Source organism: Ornithodoros turicata, unplaced genomic scaffold (genome assembly GCF_037126465.1).
Source record: "Ornithodoros turicata isolate Travis unplaced genomic scaffold, ASM3712646v1 Chromosome24, whole genome shotgun sequence".
NCBI lineage: Eukaryota > Metazoa > Arthropoda > Arachnida > Ixodida > Argasidae > Ornithodoros > Ornithodoros turicata.
In genome coordinates this window covers 1,960,983-1,988,939 of record NW_026999345.1, presented here as the reverse complement: position 1 = coordinate 1,988,939, position 27,957 = coordinate 1,960,983, and positions in this window count along the sequence as shown.

Here is a 27,957-nt window from a genome sequence, read left to right as displayed (position 1 = left end):
TGTTGAAGAATATGTGCGAGCGTCTCGTGGCTGTCGCACCCAGCTCTACATTGCCGTTCACCGTCTCTGCCCCTTCGGGATCTCGTTAGACAGGGCAGAGCATTAATCCGCAGTTTAATTACGTCGACGAATTGGTGTCCTTGTAGCAGTTTTGTGCCCTCTTGGACCCATCTATGGGCATAGGGCACCTGAAAAGCTTCGTGGAGAGGGCGCCCGTCGTTCGTGGCATATAGCTGCCGCGCCCAATGTTTGTCGACGGCTTCCTTGGTTCGGAGAGGTCTGGTCCCTTCACTTGCCCAGGAGGATGCCTTTGCTATGATGTCTTTGGCAAAGTTGGTCTTCATTGCCTCGATTACGACTGGATTATCGGAGAGCTCCATGTTTTTAAAACGATGCAGTTGAATTGCAGGGATCGCTGTCCGGAACGAGGGAATGCCAAGTCCTCCTCTCTTTGCCGAGGTGTGATAGAAGGCACAGGGAATGTCGTGCGGTAAGTGGAGCCAGCCCGTTGCCGCGCTTCTTGTTTGGTTATCTAACTTCTTTAGCAATGTGATACTCCAACGCCCCAAGATGAGCCGGTGATAAAGTCTTGGGATGATATAGTAGCGTAAGGCTACCATCTTTTGCTGTGGCTTTAGTGGTGCAGCGGATATTCTCTTGACCCAACTCGTTAGGTCCTCGGTGGCGGGCATGGCACGGCCCTGCGGAGTGAACGAAATGCCTAAGTACTTCCAGATGCGGTTCGTACCGCCAGTAGGCAACTGGGATCCGTTCAAGTGGAAGACGCTGTCTTCGTCGACTTTGATTCTTTTCTGCTTCCCAGAAGCGACTAGGGAGATAGTGATGGATTTTGCTTGGTTAATGGAAAGGCCTCGTTGTTGAAGAAAGTCAGAGAACGCAGATAGGCGATCCTGTAGGCCTCCGGGGGTAGATGCAAACATCACGACATCGTCTGCAAAGGCCATCATATCCAAGTTGGAGTCGCCTATCGGAAATCCAATGTTGGGGTCGACGCGTCGGAGGAACTCGTCAAGCATTAAATTGAAGAGGACAGGGGAAAGGGGATCCCCCTGCCTGACTCCTGTGGTGGGATGAACCAACTTCTCTTGCCCTTGGAAAGTTAGTATAGTTGGGACGTCGGCGTAAAGGTCGGAGAGGTAGGTGATGAAGTCTTCGTCCAGACCTGCAGTCCTGGCTCCGTGGATTATGGCGTTAGTAGACACCTTGTCAAAGGCTTTAGAGATGTCAAGAGTAGCCAGGTAGAGAGACCTGCACTTCATTCTGGCTTCGGCTAGAGCGGTGCTCAAAAGAAGGACGTTCTCGCAGCAGCCGTCGACGGGTAGAAAGGCGCGCTGGCGATAGTTAAAATTGGCAAAGGCAAGAATTCTCTTGGCCATGATCCTGTGATATAGGCGTAGGAGTACAGAGGTTACAGTGATAGGTCTGTAGTCTCCTGGGCTCGCTGCATCGGGCTTCTTTCTAATAAATATGGTCCTTGCGTTCCGCAACGTGGTTGGCACACGTTTCAGGATCAACAGAAGATTGAGGAGTACACGTAAGATGGTCGACGGCACCTTCCTTAGGTTTCTCGAGGTGAAATTATCCGGTCCAGCCGAAGAGTGAATAGGAGGCAGGCAGTTCTTGATGTCTTGCACCGTGATTATATACATGGGATTAACGGTCGACTGCTGTGTTTGGTTATCGACGAAGTTTTGGGGAGGGGTACTTGACGACATCACCTTCTCCCAGGAGTCGAGAAAGTCCGCCGCATCAAGGACTGCAGGCGAACCGTAACCATCCAAGATGCGGCGGACACAGTCACTCTGTCTTGATTTGAACAGGACCTGCGTTTGAGCGTAGAGGGCCTTCTTCCTCTTGCGATTGCTAATAGGTCGGTCCCTTCTATCTTGGGTTCTCATGGGACGATTCCTCGACGTGGATGGCTTATCGGTAACAAAGACGTCTCGTAAATAGGCATTGAGAGTCTACACCCAGTAGTGCTTGCTTTGCAATATCGAACAATCTGGGGCCTTGGAAGGTTTCTGGCGGAGCTTTACTGACCAGGTTCTGCAATTCCCGCAGAATTGCGATGTGCCTTGAGTTCTGGCGCTCGGTCCGGGTTTGCACTTGGTTTGCGTTGGCTAGTGCTGGGGCTTCCGGAAGGAGGGAACTTGGGCCGGTTGGTGATGCCTCAGACAGCTGGGGCGGCACAGGGGAGTCGCTTGAGGCGGCATCAGGGGTGTGTTCACTGTTTCTTGCCTCTCGGATCTCGTCAACCAAAGCCCTATACTGCCGATCTTTCCTGTGGGATTTGATCGCTTCAATCGTTCGCCCAGGAAAGAGCTTTTGGAGCTCTATATAAATATACCTGGGGGGATTTTCCCTCTCGGTGATAGTGACTTCGGCTGATGCCAGACGATAGGCTTCTTCAGCGCTCCATCGCGGTCTTGTTCTCTCTGTACTGGTACCCTTGTTGTGTTCTGTGGGATGGGCCAACCGCCTGTGCTGGCCCAGTCCATTCCTAGTACTGAAGGTCCGGGCACAAATGTCACATGGCCAGGTCAAAGTCTCTCTGGAGGGGTCTTCGACCATCTCGTCGTGAGGAGGATTTGGCGTTGCTGCACTTGCAGAGTCCTGGTTGAGTGAGATTTCAGGATTTCTCTGTGGGTTGTACCTCTTTAAGGCCATATGGATTCTTAGTCCTTTTTGAGTTGAAAAGCTCTTACCACAAGAGCAAGAGAAGGCTTGGGGCATATCAGTCCCTTCGGCGAGCAGTGATTGTGGTCGGGGGCACGTGTTCTCACTAGGAGCGCCAGCCACTCGGCTGGAGCTTCCTCTTCTTTGCGTTTCGATGCTTGTGCCTAGTGACTGTTAACTCCGTGGAGGTTGGCAGCCTCCGCGGAGCTGGGGGTGGGTCAGAGCTCCGTCAGTTCCCTGCCCCGCCGAGGCGGTACCAGGGGTAACAGGTAGCACCACGAGAAGGTGGAGTTGACCACTTCCGTGTGAGAGGCTATGTATTGCGCTTGACACGGCTTGCAGCAAGGAGATCGTATAACCACAACCGTCAGCACGAGCCGGCAGCGCCCAATGCACTGGGTGACAGATCGCCGTAACGCGATCCCGCTAAAGCCGACAGGCACCTCAGGGCCCTTCCTTATTCCTCCACACCGGCCTCCTAGTCGCTGGATGACAGGGAGAAGCCATTCATCCCCAGCTATGGGGCAGAGGTCGTCTCCTCCCTCTGCCGGGCCTCCGTGTTGCTGGATGACAGGGGGAAGCCACTCGCCCCCAGCCCCTGGTGAGAGGTTACGGAAAGAGAGTCATAGTTACTCCCGCCGTTTACCCAGATAAAAGATTAAAAGATTAAAGATTAAAGCAGATTATTCTTACTTCCGCCTATCACTCGTCTTTGAATGGATTGTATTTCAAACACATGGTGGGGATTATATTTGGTCGTCCTCTGTGGCATTTAGCTACCTAAAGCAGATTATTCTTACTTCCGCCTATCACTCGTCTTTGAATGGATTGTATTTCAAACACATGGTGGGTATTATATTTGGTCGTCCTCTGTGGCATTTAGCTACCTAAAGCAGATTATTCTTACTTCCGCCTATCACTCGTCTTTGAATGGATTGTATTTCAAACACATGGTGGGTATTATACTTGGTCGTCCTTTGTGGCATTTAGCTACCGAAAGCAGATTATTCTTACTTACGCCTCTCACTCCACTTCGAATGAATTGTATTTCAAAAACATGGTGGGTATTATACTTGGACGTCCTTTGTGGCATTTAGCTACCGAAAGCAGATTATTCTTACCTCCGCCTCTCACTCCACTTCGAATGAATTGTATTTCAAACACATGGTGGGTATTATACTTGGTCGTCCTTTGTGGCATTTAGCTACCGAAAGCAGATTATTCTTACTTCCGCCTATCACTCGACTTCGAATGGATTGTATTTCAAACACATGGTGGGTATTATACTTGGTCGTCCTTTGTGGCATTTAGCTACCGAAAGCAGATTATTCTTACTTCCGCCTCTCACTCCACTTCGAATGAATTGTATTTCAAACACATGGTGGATATTATACTTGGTCGTCCTTTGTGGCATTTAGCTACCGAAAGCAGATTATTCTTACTTCCGCCTCTCACTCCACTTCGAATGAATTGTATTTCAAAAACATGGTGGGTATTATACTTGGTCGTCCTTTGTGGCATTTAGCTACTGAAAGCAGATTATTCTTACTTCCGCCTATCACTCGACTTCGAATGGATTGTATTTCAAACACATGGTGGGTATTATACTTGGTCGTCCTTTGTGGCATTTAGCTACCGAAAGCAGATTATTCTTACCTCCGCCTCTCACTCCACTTCGAATGAATTGTATTTCAAACACATGGTGGGTATTATACTTGGTCGTCCTTTGTGGCATTTAGCTATAAATACTTTATTGAACATACATACAATGCACAATAAATCGTTCCCTTTTTACAGAAGGTTAACTACGGAACGTTGCCCTTAGGTGCACTTTAAACGCGTTAATCGGCCCAAGACACACCCAGAAGCACAATAGACTAATGATATAATTAGCTAACCCTAATGAAGAAAGATATGCCTGGGAGGTTTTACAGAGGAGCCCTCTTTCAGAAAAGGTTATCGCCATACATCGTACTTCCTCTACTCCATATGAAGAACAAATTGCTTCTTTAACGACGCCCCGCGAGTATTTTGCCTCCTTTTCCCTGGTGAAATCCCGCAGTGGTTTATATTCGCCTCTAATCTGGACATCGATGAGACTGACCACTCCGTCTTCCTTAAGCAGCAGGTCGGGCTTGAATACCTCACTGTCGGTTCGTACCAGGGGCTCCCTGACCACGTCCTTGCGTAGTCCTAGCAGATGCTGCTGGATTCTCTTGACGATCCTGTCATGCCGTTTAACCCGGATGCCATGAGTTCTCGGGCACCCTTGCACGACATGTGCATTGGTTTCAGCCAGGTTGCAACCAGCCCTACAACGAGTACCCCGACTTCGGCCCCTTGAGCATCTCTGCAAAGTAGGCAATGCATGAATTCTATGTTTCACCATATCGATGTACTCTGACGATTTCAAGAATCGAGGAGGACTTCGCAACCAGAATGGAGATGGAGAATCTCTAGCCTCCTTTAGGCCTTTCCCATCAGTTGTTGCGTAGAGGTGGGCTGTCCAATACTCCTGTTGCGCTTCTTTCGTATCCAGGATTGATCCTGTGAGGAGAAATCCCTGCAACTTTGCCACCTCCCTGTGGTAGAACTCAGTGCATGTTAAAAAGTCCAGGAAGCGATCCTCAGTCATGGAACATCTCACTAGCCTCGCTAGTCTAATTCTAGGGATCGAAAGTGCAAAACAGGGAATCCCTAAGCCTCCATCTCTGATTGAGGTATAGAGAAATGCTGACGGAACATCATGAGGAAGGTGAAGCATCGCCTTCACATGGCTACGTATTATCCTATCCACCTTCTGAAGCTCATTCATCCGAATATCAGAAACTGTCCATTCGTAAATGACCCGAGGAAGAATATGGTAAAGAAGCAGAACCAGCCGTTGATGTGGCTTCAATGGTGATTTGCCTAGCTTAACAATTGCCTCCTTGATTTCATCAAAACTTGCAATAATATCTCCAGTAGGCAGTACACTGACACCAAGGTACTTCATATTTCCGCCGGGTCCCAAGACTGGCAGTGGATCATCCCCTACCAGAACCATTTCATCGGAAATTTTTACCCTTTTCTGTCTTCCAGATGGGGACAGGATGAGGCTTTGACATTTTCTTGGATTGATTTCCAAACCTCTTGAAGCCGCATAGATAATGAAAGAGTCCAGGATGGTCTGTAACCCAGTCTTGGTTTCTGCCATGAAGATAACATCATCAGCAAACGCAAGAGCAGCCATCCTGTTGGTGCCCATGGGAACTCCAACGTCCGGGTTCAGGTCCTTGAAGAAATCATCTAAGACCATATTAAAGAGTATAGGAGACAAGGGGTCTCCTTGCCTCACCCCTCTCCTTGGCCGAATCATTTTCTCCTCAGATCCGTACTGCATAGTAGTGGAGCTATTGTTATAGAACCATTCAATGTAGTTAGCTACCACATCATCAATTCTTCTTGATTTAATGGCATGAAAGATTGCTCCAAAGGCCACACTGTCAAAAGCTCTTCTAAGGGCTATACTGGCTAGAGCCAGGCTACCAGTCTTTCTTATCACCTCTTTGATCGTTTGCTTTAGCAGTAATACATTCTGGAAGGCCCCGTCCACCGGCTGAAAACCTCTCTGCTGGTCACTTAGGATCACCAATCTCCGTATCTTTTTCTCCAAGATTTTGTGAAATATTCTCGTTAATAACGGAGCAATCGTTATAGGCCGGAACTCACCCGGTTGCTCACTCTCCTCAACCTTTGGAAGAAACACAGTTTTCGCTGTTGTCAGGCTGGCAGGTAGTCTTCCCAAAAACAAGAATAAATTCAACAATGCGGCCAGCATTGTGGGTGGAACCTTACGAATATCCTGCACTGTAGTGCCGTCAGGACCTGGTGAGGTCTTCATTTTAGGAAGAGCCGACACCACTTCATCTGGGGTAATGGGGCCTATAGGTTGAGCCAGCTGAGGACCACCAGGAATACCATGATTAATAAGCGTATCAGCTTCTTCCGTCATAACGTTACCCCAAAACGTTAGGATTTGGTTAGCATCACCACCAGCCATCTTCTCACCATTCACAATTTCGCTAGCCAGCCTTTTCCTATCCAGGTCGAACAGCCTCTGATATCTTGCATACCGCTGCCTTTTTCCCTTCCTACCAGATGAGGCCGCTTTCCGTTTAGGCTTTCTCCTTCCTTTGGGTTTAGGTGAGGCAAAATTGGCTACAAACCGGTCCAGGTCTGCAAAACTAGGGTGACCCTGCAATGACTCTTGAATTATTTTCGCTAACTTTTTCTCCTTTGCACCGGCATGGTCCAATTCTGTGTAGTTAATCAGATATTCATTCACAGCTATTAAACATGACGAGGCCCTGAAGCCACTACTCCCTCCTGGTTCAGGAGAAGCGGGAGTACAACATTCCGCTTCGGCCGTAGTTTCCAGTGCTTCCTGTATTTCCTGAAGCAGTTCCTTATATTTCACGGACTTCCTCTTTCCTTTAATATGCTCCACTGTCCACTGCGGGAATTCCTTATGTAAGGCTTGGTTAATGAATCTAGATCCCGCCTTTACCAATTCAACCTCTTTCCTGGCTAGAACTCTTAACTCCTCCGTTGACCAAAATATATTCTTCCTTTTTGTACTTATTCTCTCATTGGCTAATTCAGGGTCACATTTTCTTAAATGCTGGGTTAATCCCCTTTTTTTATAATGTACGCCGCACTTAGGACAAGGCTCCATCCTGAGAGATCTCGTCAACTGACGAGTGATTATCACTAAATGATTAGATAGTACTCTCAGGACACCTACACACTCAGGGACCTAACCATTTTGATAGGTAAATATCGGCAATGGGAAAAGGTCAAAGAACCCCCCACCCCTAGGTTACGGGAAGAAAAAGGGGATTACAAAAAAAAAACCTATCGTAACATCAGCAGAAGCTGACAACAAAAATATCAACACAAACAATCACTATAACACACTTAAAAGTTTGGCAGCCCGGTGGGATCAACACTCATGCAAAAAGAAAAGAATTTAGAAAGGCATAACCAACCTGTGCAAAGCAAAATCCAAGGTAAGTGCACTGTGGGACAGATCCCACCCGACTGCCAGCACTGCCAAGTTTCCAGTTCCTTAAATACTATTCAAGGCGTATCCCATTGGCTGGAAGCGTTTGCTGTATGCTAATTACGCCTGGAGACGATCGCAGCGCCCTCTGGCCTTAGAGCAGGCGTGCCATCTAGTGGCAGCTAAATGAAGTGTTGACTTTAAGTAGCGTCCTCTGGAAGCGACAGCTCCAAACGATCACTGGTGAAGCGGTATCACATGATGCAGGAGGTGTGGCGTAACAGGCCAATGGACATCGTAAAAAGAAAAAAAAAAAGATGTCTTCACAGGATCTTCACAGCAACAGGATCCCCCAAGTCCACACCGCTGGTCACCAGCTTCAGGTCCTCTCCGATGAAGTCAAGGCTCCACTTCCGGCGCCTGCCTCTGCCAACCGTTGTCCAGGATACAGCTGTGCAAAGCAAAATCCAAGGTAAGTGCACTGTGGGACAGATCCCACCCGACTGCCCGGACAGATCCCACCCGACTGCCCAGAAAGCAGATTATTCTTACTTCCGCCTATCACTCGACTTCGAATGGATTGTATTTCAAACACATGGTGGGTATTATACTTGGTCGTCCTTTGTGGCATTTAGCTACCGAAAGCAGATTATTCTTACCTCCGCCTCTCACTCCACTTCGAATGGATTGTATTTCAAACACATGGTGGGTATTATACTTGGTCGTCCTTTGTGGCATTTAGCTACCGAAAGCAGATTATTCTTACTTCCGCCTATCACTCGACTTCGAATGGATTGTATTTCAAACACATGGTGGGTATTATACTTGGTCGTCCTTTGTGGCATTTAGCTATGAAAATGTTTATTGACCCTAGTCCATAAAACACATTCCTCCCGTTAGGCCGGAGTCCACCTTACATAAGTGACCGTTAGCCGCGACAGACCACGCTTACAAGAAACCTTCGTCCCTGTGGGCTCCAACATTTTTAGCTCCTACTGGCGGGAGCTCGCCGTACATACTTTCTTCGTCCCGACCGGGCTCAGACAATAATTAAACTCCTACCGGGCGGGAGCTCGCCGCACAGAATCTTCGACCCACTGGGGCTCGTACAATACTATAAGAGCTAAGAGCGACCGGAGCGCATTCTTCAAAGATTTCGCAGGGCTAAGCCGGGCAAAGAGCTGCAGCGGTGGTACGCGCGGTGGAACTCTTGAACGTTCGCCAAGCGAAAACTGTGCCTTCTAGGGCCATAACGGCCGCAAGCTTCAACGCCGACATGGAAAGGCCCAGGTAGCGCAGATCCGCAGCTGACTCCGAAGACCAGATCCCTCTGAAGTTCATGGTTGCAGATGTAAACATGACAGGCGTGGTAGGCAGGGCAGAGGCACGAAGCCTGTCAGCAATTTCCTGGACATTATAAACAGAAGCCTTCTGACGGTGAAGGGCGTTCAACACCCTGCCACATCCCACAACCTGAACATCAATGACCCAGATGGCATCGGGTCGGGAGGCCACAATGTCAGGCTTTCGTAAACCCATAGTAGTTGGGATGTGCCGCTCCCTCTGAACAAACCAGCCCTTGGCACGTAGGCTGGTGGCTATATGTCTAGCAACTTTGTCATGCCTGCGATGCCTTGCTGCATTAGTAGCAGGGCAGTGTTGTACCGCGTGCGCTAGTGTTTCTGACGCGTGACAACCCAGCCTGCACTCGTGTGACGCGTCAGGACGGCCCCTAGAGCACCTAGCCCTAGTCGGTAGAGCATTGATACGGGCTTTGACGACATCAATGTAGTTACGCCCTGACATAAGGCCTGTTCCATCAGTTACCCATGAATGGGTCGAGGGCAGGGCTGGGGCCTCCCTAAGGCCACGTCCATCTATCGTGGCATACAACTGCCTGGCCCAATGACTTCTAACTTGATGAGCAGCTGCGAGTGACCGGCCGTTCCACACTACCGCTCGCTTGGCCCACGCTAACTCAGACCGCATAGGAGGCTGAGTAAAGGCGGCAGCAGCCGCACTCCAGGATGAGGTGGCCAAAGAAAGAATACGGGCCAACCGTAACCTCGGAATCTGAGTTATAAGGGCAGGAATACCCAGCCCCCCGTCCCGATTAGAGGCGTGGTAGAACGGTATCGGAGTATCGGCAGGCAGCCGCAGCCACCTCCGTACCGATGCCCTACAAAGAACGTCGAGCTCATGCAGCACTTTCAGGCGTGCCCCTCCCAAGACAAGCTTATACAGGAACCGGGGCAAAATGAAGGACCGCAACAGGACCAATCTCTGCTGCGGCTTTAAGGGTGCACAATGTAGTCGAGACAACAGGCGCCGCAGATCATCCGCAGGCGCAGGGGGCCGAGGGCCGAAGGTGTTAAATGCCACCCCAAGGTACGTCCAATCAGACACAGAGGAGGACGCTGGCAGAGGTTCCCCATACAAATAAAACGTAAGAGGACACACAGCAGTCTTCTTGACCTTCCCTGCCACAACCAATGAAAGGGTCCGACATTTCGACACATTGAACCGGAGTCCACGGGGAAGGAAGAAGGCCTCAGCCAGCTCCAGCAAATCCTGAAGTCCCCTCTGCGTCGAAGCAAGCAGGATTAAATCATCGGCAAACGCGATGGCATTTACCATCGCCGATCCGACATTGACGCCCACATGGGATGGTAACCTACGCAACAGCCCATCGATCACATAATTGAAAAGGGCCGGGCTTAAGGGATCTCCCTGCCGCACCCCCTGCGATGGCCGCACCCAACGCTCAAACCCGCCAGCAGACAAAAGTGTCCTCCCCGCAGAATACAGGTTTTTTAGATACTCAAGTAGGAGATCGGGAATTCCCGTCCTCCGTGCCGCACCCAAAACAGCTCCAAACGACACCGTATCAAATGCTTTCCTTAAATCCAGGGTCGCCATACAGACGGGCTGCCGCTTCCTACGTGCCTCTGCCATAATTGTTTGGAGTAGGAAAACGCCCTCAGCACAGCCATCAGCTGAAATGAAAGCCCGCTGCTCAGGGCTAAAAGGGCACTCGAGGCGAAGCCTGGTTGCCAACACACGGTGGAACAACCGAAGGACGACGGACGAGACGGTGATGGGCCTAAAGTCACCAGGAGAAGCTGGCACTGAGGACTTAGGAATGAGTACGGTCCGTGCGTCCCAGAGGGAACCGGGAACATTGCCAGCAAGGAGAAAGAGGTTGCATAGAACAGTGAGCACAGGAAGACCAACCCTGCGCAGCGCACCAACAGTGACACCATCGGGACCCGGAGCAGAATCGCCGGAAGGCATGGCTCCCAGAACCTCCTCCTGAAGAATAGGCGCAACCAGTTCGAGAACACATTGCAAAGGAGGCTGCCCATCAGGGGGCTCAACAAAGGAAGGTGCCGAGGGCGCCATAACCTGCTCCCAGAAGTCTAACATGTCCACAGGGTCACCCAACGGTGCCACAGGTGGCCCATCGAGAATTAGTCGTGCGCAGTCCTTCCGTGACCTATGGAAGAGATCCTGTACTTTCGCATAATCCTCTCTTCTCTGCACTCGTCGGGGTCTCATCCTCTGAGGGACTCTCACCGATACCCCTCTCCGCACGTTCCTCCGAGGAGGAAATACTCCAGCCAAAAAGCCATCAAGGCTTGAAAGGTACTCCTGCCCATCCACCGCCCTGTCCACAATAGCCCTCAAGGCTGCATGGGTTGGGCCATCTATCAGGTGTTCCCGCGCGTATGCGACCAACTGGATTTTCAACCGCTCCTGCGGAGTCGCCTGCTGAAAGGGAGGCAGCGAGTCGGGGGATCGACTATCATCATCACACAGTAACTGATCAGGAGGTGCACTATGCGAACCTGAGAAAACTGGAAGCACATCACCACCTGCCTCCCCTACCGTTACCTCTGGTGTCCCACCACCAGAGTGGACTCGGGGAGCAGGCGCACCGATCGAGCCTAAGGACACTGGAAGCATAGCACCGAGCGCCTCCCCTACCGTTACCTCTGGTGTCCCACCACCAGAGTGGACTCGGGGAGAACAACTTGGTGCCTGCCCACTGGGCGCCCCTACCGTTACCTCCGGTGTCCCACCACCGGAGTGGACTCGGAAACGCCCAGATGGGCTGAAAGGGACGTGCTGCCCAATTGGGCAAACAGTTGGGGGCGCTCCTGATAATGAGCAAGGGTTCATCTCGTCACGTGCCGAAACACTCTCCCCAACAAGGGAATCCTCAACGGAGGAATCATCCGCATACATGAGTGGCACCCCCCTGCGGTGGCGCCTCACCAACGGAGACGGAAGAGGACTGCCGAATCGCGCGGCCCTGTCCTGCAGCATTCTCTGGGCAGCTGCGACACGTTCTCGATGCGCAGAGGTGCGGCGGACTCCCTTAATGGCTTCAATGGATCGTTCAGGAAAAGCCTGGTTGAGAGCCATATTAATGTATCGCACTCCACCTTGCAGCATGAGTTCCGCCTCCTTATATGCTAGCAGCTGGCGTTCCTCCTCGGTCCATCGTGGTCTGGCCTGAGGAGCAGAAGATACCACATCTCCAGCAGCCTCATCAGGGTGCTGGTGTCTCATGTGCTGGCCTAGACCAATTGCAGTGCCAAACACTCGAAGGCAATCGCCTACATGGCAAGAGAACCCACCAGCGGCCGAGCCCCCCGCAGCTTGAGTTTGTGGAGGAAGAGCCTCTACGGGGACCACTAGTTCTTGGCCCGGATGCCTCCACTGGTGGTGGGCACGCAGGCCTTGTATCGTGGAGAACGCCATACTACACCAGGAGCAGGGAATTCGGACTTCTGGGAGAGAGGGCAACACCAACGCATCATCCGGGTGCCGCCAATGGTGATGGGTACGGAGGCCCTGAAGGGACGCAAACACCCTGGAGCATATGAAACAGGTAATTGCAGGGCCAGAGTTGCAGCTAGGTGCCACTGAAGTGGGCTCATTGCGTTCCGCACCGGAGTGTGCAGCCCTATCGACGGAGGAACCCGCCTCTGCTAACAGCTGATCAGGCTCCCCACAGGACACTAAAGAAGCAGTAGGTCGAGAGCTTGCTCGAGAGGACAACGGCTGCCTAGAGCCAGGATTAGCGCACGGAGCGCTATCAAGTAGTGCCTCACATGGCCTATGTGACCGGCGCTCATGCATACGAGCCCCACGGCTCGTAGCAAAAAATTTACCACACAGGAGACAGGCTTGCTCCATAATTATAAAAGCTCAATGAGCACGGCCAACGGCAACTGGCAGTTGGACCCTAAGCCCGCAGCGGCGGGTGGGCACTGGGAATGATTCGAAACGCGCCAACTGGATGGGGCGCCGAAGAACAGGAACCACGACGCCAAAAACTTCTCCACCTAACAGCCTTGCACCTTCTCAGCCACCTAACCTACCAGAAAGGTCTGTCAGGGCCCGGGGGACACCACGAGGAGGTGAGGGCAAGGCATTTTCGTCCCCCAAAAAGTGCTGAAAGCAGATTATTCTTACTTCCGCCTATCACTCGACTCCGAATGGATTGCATTTCAAACACATGGTGGGTATTATACTTGGTCGTCCTTTGTGGCATTTAGCTTTTTTTTTTTTTTTTTTTAATATATTCTCTCTTACAAGGGAAGAGATACCCGTCCCCCCCAAAAGTCCACGTCCAATGGTCCACACAGTGTTCTTCAGCCACAGCTCACGCTGTGGACGTCATGCGGCCGAAGACTCTATATGCGAAGATGCTTCCTTGCAAAGCTATCACTGTCATCATTGTTATATCTCTTTTCGTTAGTCCAAGCCGGAGGAGATGTTGCGCGCTTTCGTACGCCCAGATGCCTCGGAAGGATAGAGTAATGCTGCCGACGGTGGTACTCTCAGGGGGCACCTCTGAAGCCCGGGCTATTACGTCAGGTCTATCATACTTCAGCACCTTGTGCTCGTGTGCCAGGGCGACAGAGATACCCGTTCCCACCACCTGGGCGTCGAGGATAACCGCAGCGCCGTCCTTGGTGGCCACTATATCCGGCTTGAGCACTCCCTCCGGCACTGATAGCTTGGGCTCTTCCTTTACGGAGTATCCAAGGTCAACCAGTCTCCTGACCGCGTACTTGACAACGTTGTTATGTCTTCTGACTCGAGCACCGTGTGTTCTGTGACATACTTGTAACACGTGTGCCAGAGTTTCATGGGAGTGGCACCCCGCTCTACATTCCCGTTCTCCCTGCAGGCCTCTGCCGGACCGGGTTCGGCACGGCAATGCGTTAATACGCAATTTCACGCTATCGATGAACTGGTGGCCTGGCATAATTCGGGTTCCTTCGGAAATCCATCTATGTGCATAAGGCACGAACGGAGCGTCTGCCAGAGCCTTCCCATCGTTCGTACTGTACAACTTACTAGCCCAATATTTATGGGCTGCGTCCGTCGTCCTGAGGCGTCGTCCGTCCAGTGTTGACGCCTCAGCTGCCTTGTGGAGTTGAGCGCAGATGTAGTCTCGCTCACAGGCATCCCGTACCACCGGACTGGTTGAGTTCTTTAGGGCCTGCAATCGTTGTCGTTGTAGGACAGGGACGTTGACTCGGAATGAAGGCACTCCTAGTCCACCACTTGCCGTGTTAGTGTGGTAGTAAGGCACTGGGGTATCATGGGGCAGTTTAAGCCAGTTCCTTACTGCAGCCCGTACCTTTACATCCATTTTCCTCAGTAGGTCTAGTGACCACCGGCCCAAGATCAAACGATGGTAGAAGCGCGGCGCCAGATAGTTTCTTAGGACGACTAACCTCTGTTGGGGTTTCAGGGGAGCTCGGCGTATGCGTAGGAGGTAGTCTTCCAGTTCGTGAACAGGTGGCTTAGCCTTTCCGTCTGTGCTCATAGTAACCCCAAGGTACCTCCAAACAAATGCCGGTCCTTGGGCTGGTACCGGGTTGCCTTTGATGTTGAAAATTCTGGTATCATCTATCTTAACTTTCTTGTCTTTTCCTGAAGGAACGAATGATACGGTGAAAGACTTGGTTGCATTGAGGTCAAGTCCACGTTTCTCCAGAAACTCCGTGATGTTATGTAGGCGCTGTTGTAATCCTGTAGGAGTCGACGCCATAAGAACGACGTCGTCGGCGAACGCCATGGCATCGACGGAGGCGTCACCCAACCGAAATCCAATCGCTGGGTCCAATCTCTTCAGGAACTGGTTTATCACGGTATTGAAAATGATAGGGGATAGTGGATCCCCTTGCCTCACTCCAGTGGTTGGCGTTACCAGTCTGTGAGCGGCTCCCATACGCAGTAGCGTTGGGGCATCCTGGAGGAGATCCTGAAGGTAGTGGATAAAGCCGGTGGATACGCCCTCTTGGTGCAGTGCATCGATGATTGCTTCCCGTGTGAGTTTGTCGAATGCCTTTGACATGTCAAGTACTGCCATATACAGGGGTTTCTTCTTGGTTCTTGCCTCTGCCATCGCCGTATTCATCAGGAGCACATTGTCCGCGCATCCGTCGACTGGAATGAAAGCCCGCTGTCTGAAGTCCAAGTCCAAAAATGCTGTCAACCGTTTGGCTAATATCCTATGATATAGTCGTAACAACACAGAGGCCACTGTGATTGGACGGAACTCTCCGGGAAGCGCTGCGTCGGGCTTTTTTGGGACAAAGATCGTCCGGGCACTCCGCAAAGCAGTGGGGATTCTTCCTAGTAGCATCAGTACGTTGAGGAGCACCCTCAGCAGAGTCATTGGGACGGCCCTTAGAGCTCTAGGCGAGAAACCATCTGGCCCGGCTGCAGATGACATCGAAGGGAGGTTCCTCTTGATGTCTTGACTTGTGATAAGGTAAAAAGGTTCCACCCGCAGATGGTAAGGTGATCGTTGAGGTGACAATGCACCTTTTGGAGGGGCTGTCATAATCTCCGCCCAGGCCTCTAGGAATGCCCGCTCGTCCTCGACTGCAGCTCGCGCGTAACCATCGAGGACGAGACGGGCGCATTCCGATTGCCTTCTTCGAAATAGTTCCTGTGTTTTGGCGTATTCACGTCGTTTCTTTTTCCTTTTGCTTAACGGTCTCCGATTGTTGGGGCTGGAATGTCGATGCCGCGGCGTGTTCTCTGCAGGAGGCATACTATCCCGAAAGAAGACGTCTCTTATGTAATCATTCAATGCCGTCGTCACATCGGCACCCAGGAGCGCTGACTTCGTGATGTCAAAGGGACGCCTGCCTTGATGCGAGTCAGGGGGTGTTCTATCCGTTAACTTCGTTAACTCTCTGACTATGGCATCTCTTTTGGAGGCGGCAGGTCCGGCCATGTCCAGATCGTCTGGGTTGGTGGGGGTCGCCATTTGGGATGCTTGACTGTTACCCTGGATCATACTCTGGTCTGGCAAAGCCAAAGGTGTCAATTGAGTAGGATCTTGATCCGCTTGATGCGGTGGTCCTCCTAGGCTCTGAGATTGAGGTGGAAGGGTAGACGATGAAGTCGGGTCCGGAGGAGACGCAGGTCCGGGAACAGCAGCGGGTCCAGGTCTTTGAAGAAGGGATCTGACCAGGTCACGGTAGGTGGGTTGTTTCCGGTGGCACTTGATCGATTCGATAGATCGATCCGGGAATAGTTCGCCGAGAGCTTGATTCATAAATCTTGGTGGTTTGTCACTCCGAAGGAGGCGAACTTCAGTGGTAGCCAAGATGTACTCTTCTTCCGATGACCATCTCGGCCTCACCCGCGTCGTGTCGATCTGGCTCTGATATTGACCTGGATGCCTCGCCCTCCGGTGTAGTCCCAACCCGATCTTCGACTTAAAACTGGAACCGCATTCAGGGCACAGATATCCCCTTCCTGTGGTAGACTCCCGCACTGGGTGACTTGGTCCAGGCTCTTGAGCGGCCCCGGGTGTTCTTGTGCTGCAACTAGGTCCAGCCCCTTGAGTACTTGTATCTGTGCTGGTCCCTGGCCGTGCTTGGTGCTCGGAGATCACAGGCAGCGGGTGCTTCTTGAGTGAGGCATGTATTCTTAGGCCTTTCAACGTTGCGAAGACTGCTCCGCAGGAACAAGTTGGCACGGTAGAGCCTCGGTCAGACTGTGATGGGTTGCACTGGCGTGGGTTCGAGCTGAGAGCCCCCGCCCCTCGGCGTGGGCTTTCTCCTTGGTGAGTTTGACTTGACGTGCCCAGCGAATTTTCGCCACGACAGGGTTGGCAGCCCCGTCGTGACAGGTGGTAGGCCAGAGCTCCGTTAGTTCCCTGCCCCGCCGAAGCGGTACCAGGGGTAACAGGTAGCACCACGAGAAGGTGGAGTTGACCATTTCCGTGAGAGAGGCTGTGTATTGCGCATCACACGGCTTGCAGCAAGGAGATCGTATAACCACTACCATCAGCACGAGCCGGCAGCGCCCATTTCACTGGGTGACAGATCGCCGCAACGCGATCCCGCTAAAGCCGACAGGCACCTCCGGGCCTTTCCTTATTCCTCCACACCAGCCTCCTAGTCGCTGGATGACAGGGTGAAGCCACTCATCCCCAGCATTAAGGCAGAGGTCGTCACCTCCCTCCGCCGGGCCTCCATGTTGCTGGATTACAGGGGGAAGCCACTCGCCCCCGGCCCATGGTGAGAGGTTACAGAAAGAGAGTCATAGTTACTCCCGCCGTTTACCCGATTAATTAATTAATCTGCTTTCCCGCCGGGAAAGCAGATTATTCTTACTTCCGCCTATCACTCGACTTCCAATGGATTGTATTTCAAACACATGGTGGGTATTATACTTGGTCGTCCTTTGTGGCATTTAGCTACCGAAAGCAGATTATTCTTACCTCCGCCTCTCACTCCACTTCGAATGAATTGTATTTCAAACACATGGTGGGTATTATACTTGGTCGTCCTTTGTGGCATTTAGCTACCGAAAGCAGATTATTCTTACTTCCGCCTCTCACTCCACTTCGAATGAATTGTATTTCAAACACATGGTGGATATTATACTTGGTCGTCCTTTCTGGCATTTGGCTACCGAAAGCAGATTATTCTTACTTCCGCCTCTCACTCCACTTCGAATGAATTGTATTTCAAACACATGGTGGGTATTATACTTGGTCGTCCTTTGTGGCATTTAGCTACCGAAAGCAGATTATTCTTACTTCCGCCTCTCACTCCACTTCGAATGAATTGTATTTCAAATACATGGTGGGAATTATACTTGGTCGTCCTTTGTGGCATTTAGCTACCGAAAGCAGATTATTCTTACTTCCGCCTCTCACTCCACTTCGAATGAATTGTATTTCAAACACATGGTGGGTATTATACTTGGTCGTCCTTTGTGGCATTTAGCTACCGAAAGCAGATTATTCTTACTTCCGCCTATCACTCGACTTCGAATGGATTGTATTTCAAATACATGGTGGGTATTATACTTGGTCGTCCTTTGTGGCATTTAGCTACCGAAAGCAGATTATTCTTACTTCCGCCTATCACTCGTCTTTGAATGGATTGTATTTCAAACACATGGTGGGTATTATACTTGGTCGTCCTTTGTGGCATTGAGCTACCGAAAGCAGATTATTCTTACTTCCGCCTCTCACTCCACTTCGAATGAATTGTATTTCAAACACATGGTGGGTATTATACTTGGTCGTCCTTTGTGGCATTTAGCTATTTTTTTTTTCACAATACCCTCTTAAAGGGAAGAGGTACCCACAAACCCGCCCCCCTAAAGGGACGCAACTGCTAACACACACCCAGCGACATCTCCTTCAGGAATGGGTTCCCACCATCACCGTCATACGACCGAAAACCCAATACGAGCGCACTCCCCCCTGTAATGCTATGACTGTCATGATTTTAACGTCTTGCTTAGTTAGTCCCATGTCCATTAAATCACTCACACTGTCCTTAGACCACACTCCACGATAATTCACAGTGGCACTGGTAACTTCCACGCCGTCCTTAGGTACACTCCCGCGCACACAGTCGATAAGGTCATCGCGACGGTATTTCAAGACCTTATGGGCATGCGAAAGGGCTAACGAGATTCCTCCACCTACCACTTGCGCATCCACTATTCGGAGGCTGTCACCTCTCACGGCTACCAAATCCGGCTTCAAAGTTCCTTCAGGGACATGGCACACCGGTTCACACGTCACTGTCCACCCAATGTCACGGAGCCTTCGAGTCAAATACTTTGTAATATTATCATCGCGCTTCGTTCGCACCCAGTGCGTTCTATGACATTGTTGGAAGATGTGTGAGAGCGTCTCATCACTTTGACAGCCGGCTCTACATCGCTTTTCACTTTCGCGGCCGCGTGACGAGCGAGTCCTACAGGGGAGGGCATTGATCCGTATCTTCACGGCATCAATAAATTGGCGGCCTGCCATGATCCTCGTGCCCTCCCCTATCCATCCATGGGCAAAGGGAACATCCGCTGCTTCTGTCAGAAGTTTCCCGTCGTTAGTATCGTAAAGCTTCTTAGCCCAGTACCTCCCGATTGCTGTTTTGGTGCGCAGAACATGGTCACCGAGGGCAGAAGACCTCCTAGCTTTCTCCAAAAGCTGCTGTACAAAGGGCGTCTTCATCACCTCACGGACCACTGGGTTTGTAGATTCGGCCAAGGGAATTAACCTCCTTCTCTGCAGCACTGGTACGGAAATGGCAAGGGCGGGAATTCCCAGGCCACCACTTGCGATGGGCGCATAGAAAAAAGGGGTCGGGACGTCATGGGGTAGTCTAAGCCATGTCCTCACTGCACTCCGAATGTTCACGTCCAGTCTTTGGAGGAGATTCTTCGTCCACCTACCGAGTACCAGACGATGGTAGAGCCTGGGAATAAGGTAGTGACGTAGCACTACCAATCTTTGTTGGGGTTTCAACGGGGCTTGCCTAACTCTCACCAGCCACTCATCGAGATCTTGCCAAGCTGGCCTCACCTTCCCAGTGGGAGAGAACACAACTCCGAGATATCTCCACGTGTCATCGGGTCCACCTTTGGGGATTTCTGTGTCGTAGATATAGAAAGACCTCTGTTGATCAACTTTCATCTTTTTGTCCTTGCCAGGTGGGACAAGTGCAATTGTCATTGACTTCGAGATGTTAGCCTTCAGACCTCTACACTCGAAGAAATCGATCGCAGAGTTAATTCGGGCCTGCAGTCCACCAGGCGTTGAGGCAACCAGTGTCAAATCGTCTGCATATGCCATAACGTCTATCGAGGCTTCTCCCACTTGGAATCCAACACGGGCGTCCACGTGTCGTAAATATTCGTCAAGAACCAGATTAAAGACCACAGGGGAGAGCGGGTCTCCCTGTCTGACTCCAGTCGTAGGGTTTACCAATCTGGTAGACCTCCCTATTCGCAACAACGTGGGGACATCCGAGTATAGGTCCTCCAGATAGAGTAGAAAATCTTCGGATAACCGGGCGACTTTGGCTCCTCGTAGAATGGCATCCGTTGAGACGCTATCAAACGCCTTAGAGAGGTCAATCATGGCCATATATAGTGCAGCTTTCCTCCGTCTGGCTTCCGCGATCGCCGCAGCCAGCACTGTCACATTTTCGGCGCAGCCGTCGACTGGAATAAAAGCTCTTTGGCGATGGTCGAAATCAAGGAATGAAGTAAGTCTTTTTGCCAGAATACGATGAAACAATCTGATGATCACAGAGGCAATGGTAATCGGCCTGAAGTCCTTTGGATCGGAGGCCTCCTTGCACTTCGGAATAAAAGATGTTCGGGCATTCCGCAAGGTAGTAGGTACCCTTCTTTCCAGGATGATGAGGTTGTACAATACTCTTAGTAAGACAAGAGGCACAGCTCGCAGGCTCCGTGGGGTGAAATTATCAGGCCCCGGAGCTGAGGCCATTGGGGGCATATTGGCCTTAATGTCTTGGGTTGTAACTAAATAAAAGGGGTCGATTCGTTGAGTCGCCGAGACCATTGGTTCAGGCATCGGAGGGGGAGACGGCCTAGTCATAATGGCCTCCCAGAAACGCCCGCTCGTCCTCGACTGCAGCTCTCGCGTAACCATCGAGGATCGAGCGGGCACACTGTGGCTGTTTCCGTCGGAATAATGCCTGCGTTTGGATGTATTGTATCCGTTTCTTCTCCCTCCTCCCAAGAACCCGCCTCGTAGGGATCGGTCTCCCTTGGCCAGAATTGTTGGTGATCAGGTTTGCTGATGCTGGAGCTTCTTTAACAAATACGTCCTGAATATAATCGTTCAAGGCCTGGTAAACTTCCACACCGTCAGCGGCCTGCCGGGCGATGTCAAAGAGCCGTTCTCCTTGGAAGACCGTAGGACTGGGTCGGGAGGCAATCTTGTGTAATTCCCGGCGGATCGTCTCGCGCCGGGTAGAGGCAACACCTTGCAACCTTCTGGGTGGAGGCTCAACAACATCCGTTCCAAGATTCTGGGAACCATCTTCACCCACATTGTCGAGAGGGAGGGGCCCCTCGACCACAACCTGACCTCCTTCTCGCTCCAACTGGTCATGGGTCATAAGAGATGCGACCAGCTCTCGATACCGGATGTCCTTCCTATGCGATTTAATTGAGTCGAGGGACCTATCCGGGAACATCTCTTGGAGGGCGATGTTAATAAATCTTGGAGGGTGTGGGCCTTTCCTGAGAGCCACTTCAGCTCTAGCCAGCCTATAGTCTTCCTCTGGAGACCATCTCGGTCGCACTCTTTGCGTGTCAATATTTTGATTGCGTTCGCCGGGATGCCTTGCTTTAATATGTAGTCCCAGTCCAGTCTTGGAGGCGAACCGTCGATCACACAGCCCGCACGGCCATTGCAGAGTAGAGTCTTGAGTAGGGTAAATCGAGCTAGCCTCCTGATTCTGCTGTTCAACAGGAGCATTCATGTTGGTACATTGATTGAGTTGTAGGGCTTGGGGCGGTTCTGGAAGGCTGTGCTTTTTAGCCCTAGCATGGACTTTAAGTCCTCTTGACGTAGTGAAGTTACGTCCACATGAGCACACAAAGGGAAGATCTCGTGCACCGGAGTTCATGTCAGATGTCGACTGCTGAGGTGCCAACAGGTTTTCACTAGGAGCCGCAACCTCTAGGCTGTGGCTTCCCCTTTGGCTTATTTGATTCATTGCACCTAGTGAGATTTTAGCTCCACGCGGGTTGGCGGCCCACGTGGAGCTTTGGGTGGGTCAGAGCTCCGTTCGTCCCCCCGAAAGGGTTAACAGGTAGCACCACGTGAAGGTGGAGTTGACCACTTCCGAGGGAGAGGCTATGTATTGCGCATCCACTCGGCTTGCAGCGGGGAGGATCCTAAGACTCCGAGTCGTCGGCACGAGCCGCCAGCGCCCAAATCCACTGGGTAACAGGCCGCCGCAACGCGGCCCCGCTAATGGCGACAGGCACTTCCGGCCCTCTCCTTCTCCCTCTACACCCGCCTCCCAGTCGCTGGATAACAGGGGGGAGCCATCCACCCCCGGCGCTAGGACAGGAGTCGTCTCCTTCTCCTGTCGGGCTTCCAAGTTGCTGGATGACAGGGGGACGCCACTCACCCCCAGCCTGTGGTGGGAGGTTACGGAAAGAGAGTCATAGTTACTCCCGCCGTTTACCCAAAAAAAAGCAGATTATTCTTACTTCCGCCTCTCACTCCACTTCGAATGAATTGTATTTCAAACACATGGTGGGTATTATACTTGGTCGTCCTTTGTGGCATTTAGCTACCGAAAGCAGATTATTCTTACTTCCGCCTCTCACTCCACTTCGAATGAATTGTATTTCAAACACACGGTGGGTATTATACTTGGTCGTCCTTTGTGGCATTTAGCTACCGAAAGCAGATTATTCTTACTTCCGCCTCTCACTCGACTTCGAATGAATTGTATTTCAAACACATGGTGGGTATTATACTTGGTCGTCCTTTGTGGCATTTAGCTACCGAAAGCAGATTATTCTTACTTCCGCCTCTCACTCCACTTCGAATGAATTGTATTTCAAACACATGGTGGGTATTATACTTGGTCGTCCTTTGTGGCATTTAGCTACCGAAAGCAGATTATTCTTACTTCCGCCTATCACTCGACTTCGAATGGATTGTATTTCAAATACATGGTGGGTATTATACTTGGTCGTCCTTTGTGGCATTTAGCTACCGAAAGCAGATTATTCTTACTTCTGCCTATCACTCGTCTTTGAATGGATTGTATTTCAAACACATGGTGGGTATTATACTTGGTCGTCCTTTGTGGCATTGAGCTACCGAAAGCAGATTATTCTTACTTCCGCCTCTCACTCCACTTCGAATGAATTGTATTTCAAACACATGGTGGGTATCATACTTGGTCGTCCTTTGTGGCATTTAGCTACCGAAAGCAGATTATTCTTACTTCCGCCTCTCACTCCACTTCGAATGAATTGTATTTCAAACACATGGTGGGTATTATACTTGGTCGTCCTTTGTGGCATTTAGCTACCGAAAGCAGATTATTCTTACTTCCGCCTATCACTCGACTTCGAATGAATTGTATTTCAAACACATGGTGGGTATTATACTTGGTCGTCCTTTGTGGCATTTAGCTACCGAAAGCAGATTATTCTTACTTCCGCCTATCACTCGACTTCGAATGAATTGTATTTCAAACACATGGTGGGTATTATACTTGGTCGTCCTTTGTGGCATTTAGCTACCGAAAGCAGATTATTCTTACTTCCGCCTATCACTCGACTTCGAATGAATTGTATTTCAAACACATGGTGGGTATTATACTTGGTCGTCCTTTGTGGCATTTAGCTACCGAAAGCAGATTATTCTTACTTCCGCCTATCACTCGACTTCGAATGAATTGTATTTCAAACACATGGTGGGTATTATACTTGGTCGTCCTTTGTGGCATTTAGCTACCGAAAGCAGATTATTCTTACTTCCGCCTCTCACTCCACTTCGAATGAATTGTATTTCAAACACATGGTGGGTATTATACTTGGTCGTCCTTTGTGGCATTTAGCTACCGAAAGCAGATTATTCTTACTTCCGCCTATCACTCGACTTCGAATGGATTGTATTTCAAATACATGGTGGGTATTATACTTGGTCGTCCTTTGTGGCATTTAGCTACCGAAAGCAGATTATTCTTACTTCCGCCTATCACTCGTCTTTGAATGGATTGTATTTCAAACACATGGTGGGTATTATACTTGGTCGTCCTTTGTGGCATTTAGCTACCGAAAGCAGATTATTCTTACTTCCGCCTCTCACTCCACTTCGAATGAATTGTATTTCAAACACATGGTGGGTATTATACTTGGTCGTCCTTTGTGGCATTTAGCTACCGAAAGCAGATTATTCTTACTTCCGCCTATCACTCGTCTTTGAATGGATTGTATTTCAAACACATGGTGGGTATTATACTTGGTCGTCCTTTGTGGCATTGAGCTACCGAAAGCAGATTATTCTTACTTCCGCCTCTCACTCCACTTCGAATGAATTGTATTTCAAACACATGGTGGGTATTATACTTGGTCGTCCTTTGTGGCATTTAGCTACCGAAAGCAGATTATTCTTACCTCCGCTTCTCACTCCACTTCGAATGAATTGTATTTCAAACACATAGTGGGTATTATACTTGGTCGTCCTTTGTGGCATTTAGCTACCGAAAGCAGATTATTCTTACTTCCGCCTATCACTCGACTTCGAATGAATTGTATTTCAAACACATAGTGGGTATTATACTTGGTCGTCCTTTGTGGCATTTAGCTACCGAAAGCAGATTATTCTTACTTCCGCCTATCACTCGTCTTTGAATGGATTGTATTTCAAACACATGGTGGGTATTATACTTGGTCGTCCTTTGTGGCATTTAGCTACCGAAAGCAGATTATTCTTACTTCCGCCTCTCACTCCACTTCGAATGAATTGTATTTCAAACACATGGTGGGTATTATACTTGGTCGTCCTTTGTGGCATTTAGCTACCGAAAGCAGATTATTCTTACTTCCGCCTCTCACTCCACTTCGAATGAATTGTATTTCAAACACATGGTGGGTATTATACTTGGTCGTCCTTTGTGGCATTTAGCTACCGAAAGCAGATTATTCTTACTTCCGCCTCTCACTCCACTTCGAATGAATTGTATTTCAAACACATGGTGGGTATTATACTTGGTCGTCCTTTGTGGCATTTAGCTACCGAAAGCAGATTATTCTTACTTCCGCCTCTCACTCCACTTCGAATGAATTGTATTTCAAACACATGGTGGGTATTATACTTGGTCGTCCTTTGTGGCATTTAGCTACCGAAAGCAGATTATTCTTACTTCCGCCTCTCACTCCACTTCGAATGAATTGTATTTCAAACACACGGTGGGTATTATACTTGGTCGTCCTTTGTGGCATTTAGCTACCGAAAGCAGATTATTCTTACTTCCGCCTCTCACTCCACTTCGAATGAATTGTATTTCAAACACACGGTGGGTATTATACTTGGTCGTCCTTTGTGGCATTTAGCTACCGAAAGCAGATTATTCTTACTTCCGCCTCTCACTCCACTTCGAATGAATTGTATTTCAAACACACGGTGGGTATTATACTTGGTCGTCCTTTGTGGCATTTAGCTACCGAAAGCAGATTATTCTTACTTCCGCCTCTCACTCCACTTCGAATGAATTGTATTTCAAACACATGGTGGGTATTATACTTGGTCGTCCTTTGTGGCATTTAGCTACCGAAAGCAGATTATTCTTACTTCCGCCTCTCACTCCACTTCGAATGAATTGTATTTCAAACACATGGTGGGTATTATACTTGGTCGTCCTTTGTGCCATTTAGCTACCGAAAGCAGATTATTCTTACTTCCGCCTCTCACTCCACTTCGAATGAATTGTATTTCAAACACATGGTGGGTATTATACTTGGTCGTCCTTTGTGGCATTTAGCTACCGAAAGCAGATTATTCTTACTTCCGCCTCTCACTCCACTTCGAATGAATTGTATTTCAAACACACGGTGGGTATTATACTTGGTCGTCCTTTGTGGCATTTAGCTACCGAAAGCAGATTATTCTTACTTCCGCCTCTCACTCCACTTCGAATGAATTGTATTTCAAACACACGGTGGGTATTATACTTGGTCGTCCTTTGTGGCATTTAGCTACCGAAAGCAGATTATTCTTACTTCCGCCTCTCACTCCACTTCGAATGAATTGTATTTCAAACACACGGTGGGTATTATACTTGGTCGTCCTTTGTGGCATTTAGCTACCGAAAGCAGATTATTCTTACTTCCGCCTCTCACTCCACTTCGAATGAATTGTATTTCAAACACACGGTGGGTATTATACTTGGTCGTCCTTTGTGGCATTTAGCTACCGAAAGCAGATTATTCTTACTTCCGCCTCTCACTCCACTTCGAATGAATTGTATTTCAAACACACGGTGGGTATTATACTTGGTCGTCCTTTGTGGCATTTAGCTACCGAAAGCAGATTATTCTTACTTCCGCCTCTCACTCCACTTCGAATGAATTGTATTTCAAACACATGGTGGGTATTATACTTGGTCGTCCTTTGTGGCATTTAGCTACCGAAAGCAGATTATTCTTACTTCCGCCTCTCACTCCACTTCGAATGAATTGTATTTCAAACACATGGTGGGTATTATACTTGGTCGTCCTCTGTGGCATTTAGCTACCTAAAGCAGATTATTCTTACTTCCGCCTATCACTCGTCTTTCGAATGGATTGTATTTCAAACACATGATGGGTATTATACTTGGTCGTCCTCTGTGGCATTTAGCTACCGAAAGCAGATTATTCTTACTTCCGCCTATCACTCGTCTTTGAATGGATTGTATTTCAAGCACATGGTGGGTATTATATTTGGTCGTCCTCTGTGGCATTTAGCTACCTAAAGCAGATTATTCTTACTTCCGCCTATCACTCGTCTTTGAATGGATTGTATTTCAAACACATGGTGGGTATTATATTTGGTCGTACTCTGTGGCATTTAGCTATGTGAATTCTTTATTGTGCCTAAGAGGGTAGGCAGCACCCCAAAAAAACGGAAGCGAAGCCTGCGCAACTGCGCTCACAAATAAGAGAACCCTGCGCAAGTAGCGCTAACAACTAGCTGGGAGGCCTAGGACCCTAAGGTGGCCCCCAGCGTACTTCACGTTGCACGATTGAACACGCGCCAGATCCTCGATGAGCCCTCTAATGCCCGCACCGCCACTGTTCGCAGGTCAGACTTGGTCAGGCCCAAGGAAAGAATGTCCCGCGCCGATCTCCTCTCCCAAATGCCTCTGAAGTTGACGGTGATCGATGATATCAGGGGAGGTCCTGGACGATCTTGCTGAGCAAAACTGATGACCTCTGGTGTGGAGTAGCGGTCAATCTTGTCCTGGTGGGCCAGATGAAGAGTTCGGCCGCCCACCACCTGAACATCGAAGATTGCTGAATGCAAGCCACGCCTGCAGACGATGTCCGGCTTACGGGCCCCCAATGGAGTAGAGATGACCGGCTCCCTCAATACAGTCCAGCCGGCCTGGTTGAGCCGCCCGCAGACGTAGCCCAGGACACCGTCGTGACGCCGAACCCTCTCTCCATGTGTGCAGGGGCATCTTTGCAGGACATGGGAGAGGGTCTCTTTGACTGGAACCCGGGAACCGGGGGTAAGACAGCCTGCCCTGCAGGCCCTGGGGTTGTCAACGCCTCGCGCCGTCCTAGAGCGTGTAGGGAGAGCGTTTATCCGGAGCCGCACCGCATCGACGAAGGCTGCCCCACGCAGCATCCGGGACCCATCTGATATCCATGAGTGGGCAGCCGGGACTCGATTGGCCATGGATAGGTCCCTTCCGTCGACGCGTTGATACAGGGAGGTGGCCCAGAAGTCTCTCGCCGCATTACCAGAGTCCAGGAGGCGGCCCTCCCTAGTAAGGGCCTGTTCTGTGTTGTGCATGTCCCGGGCGTTACCCCAGGCAGATGCCGCCTCCCGGAAGGCGACGATTGGCGACGAGAGCATACGCCGGAGCCTAGCAGTATATTATTCTTACCTTAAAGCAGATTAATTACCGTAATTAATTACCGTAAAGCAGATTAATTACCGTAATTAATTACCGTAAAGCAGATTATTCTTACCTCCGCCTATCACTCGTCTTTGAATTGATTGTATTTCAAACACATGGTGGGTATTATATTTGGTCGTCCTCTGTGGCATTTAGCTACCTAAAGCAGATTATTCTTACTTCCGCCTATCACTCGTCTTTGAATGGATTGTATTTCAAACACATGGTGGATATTATATTTGGTCGTCCTCT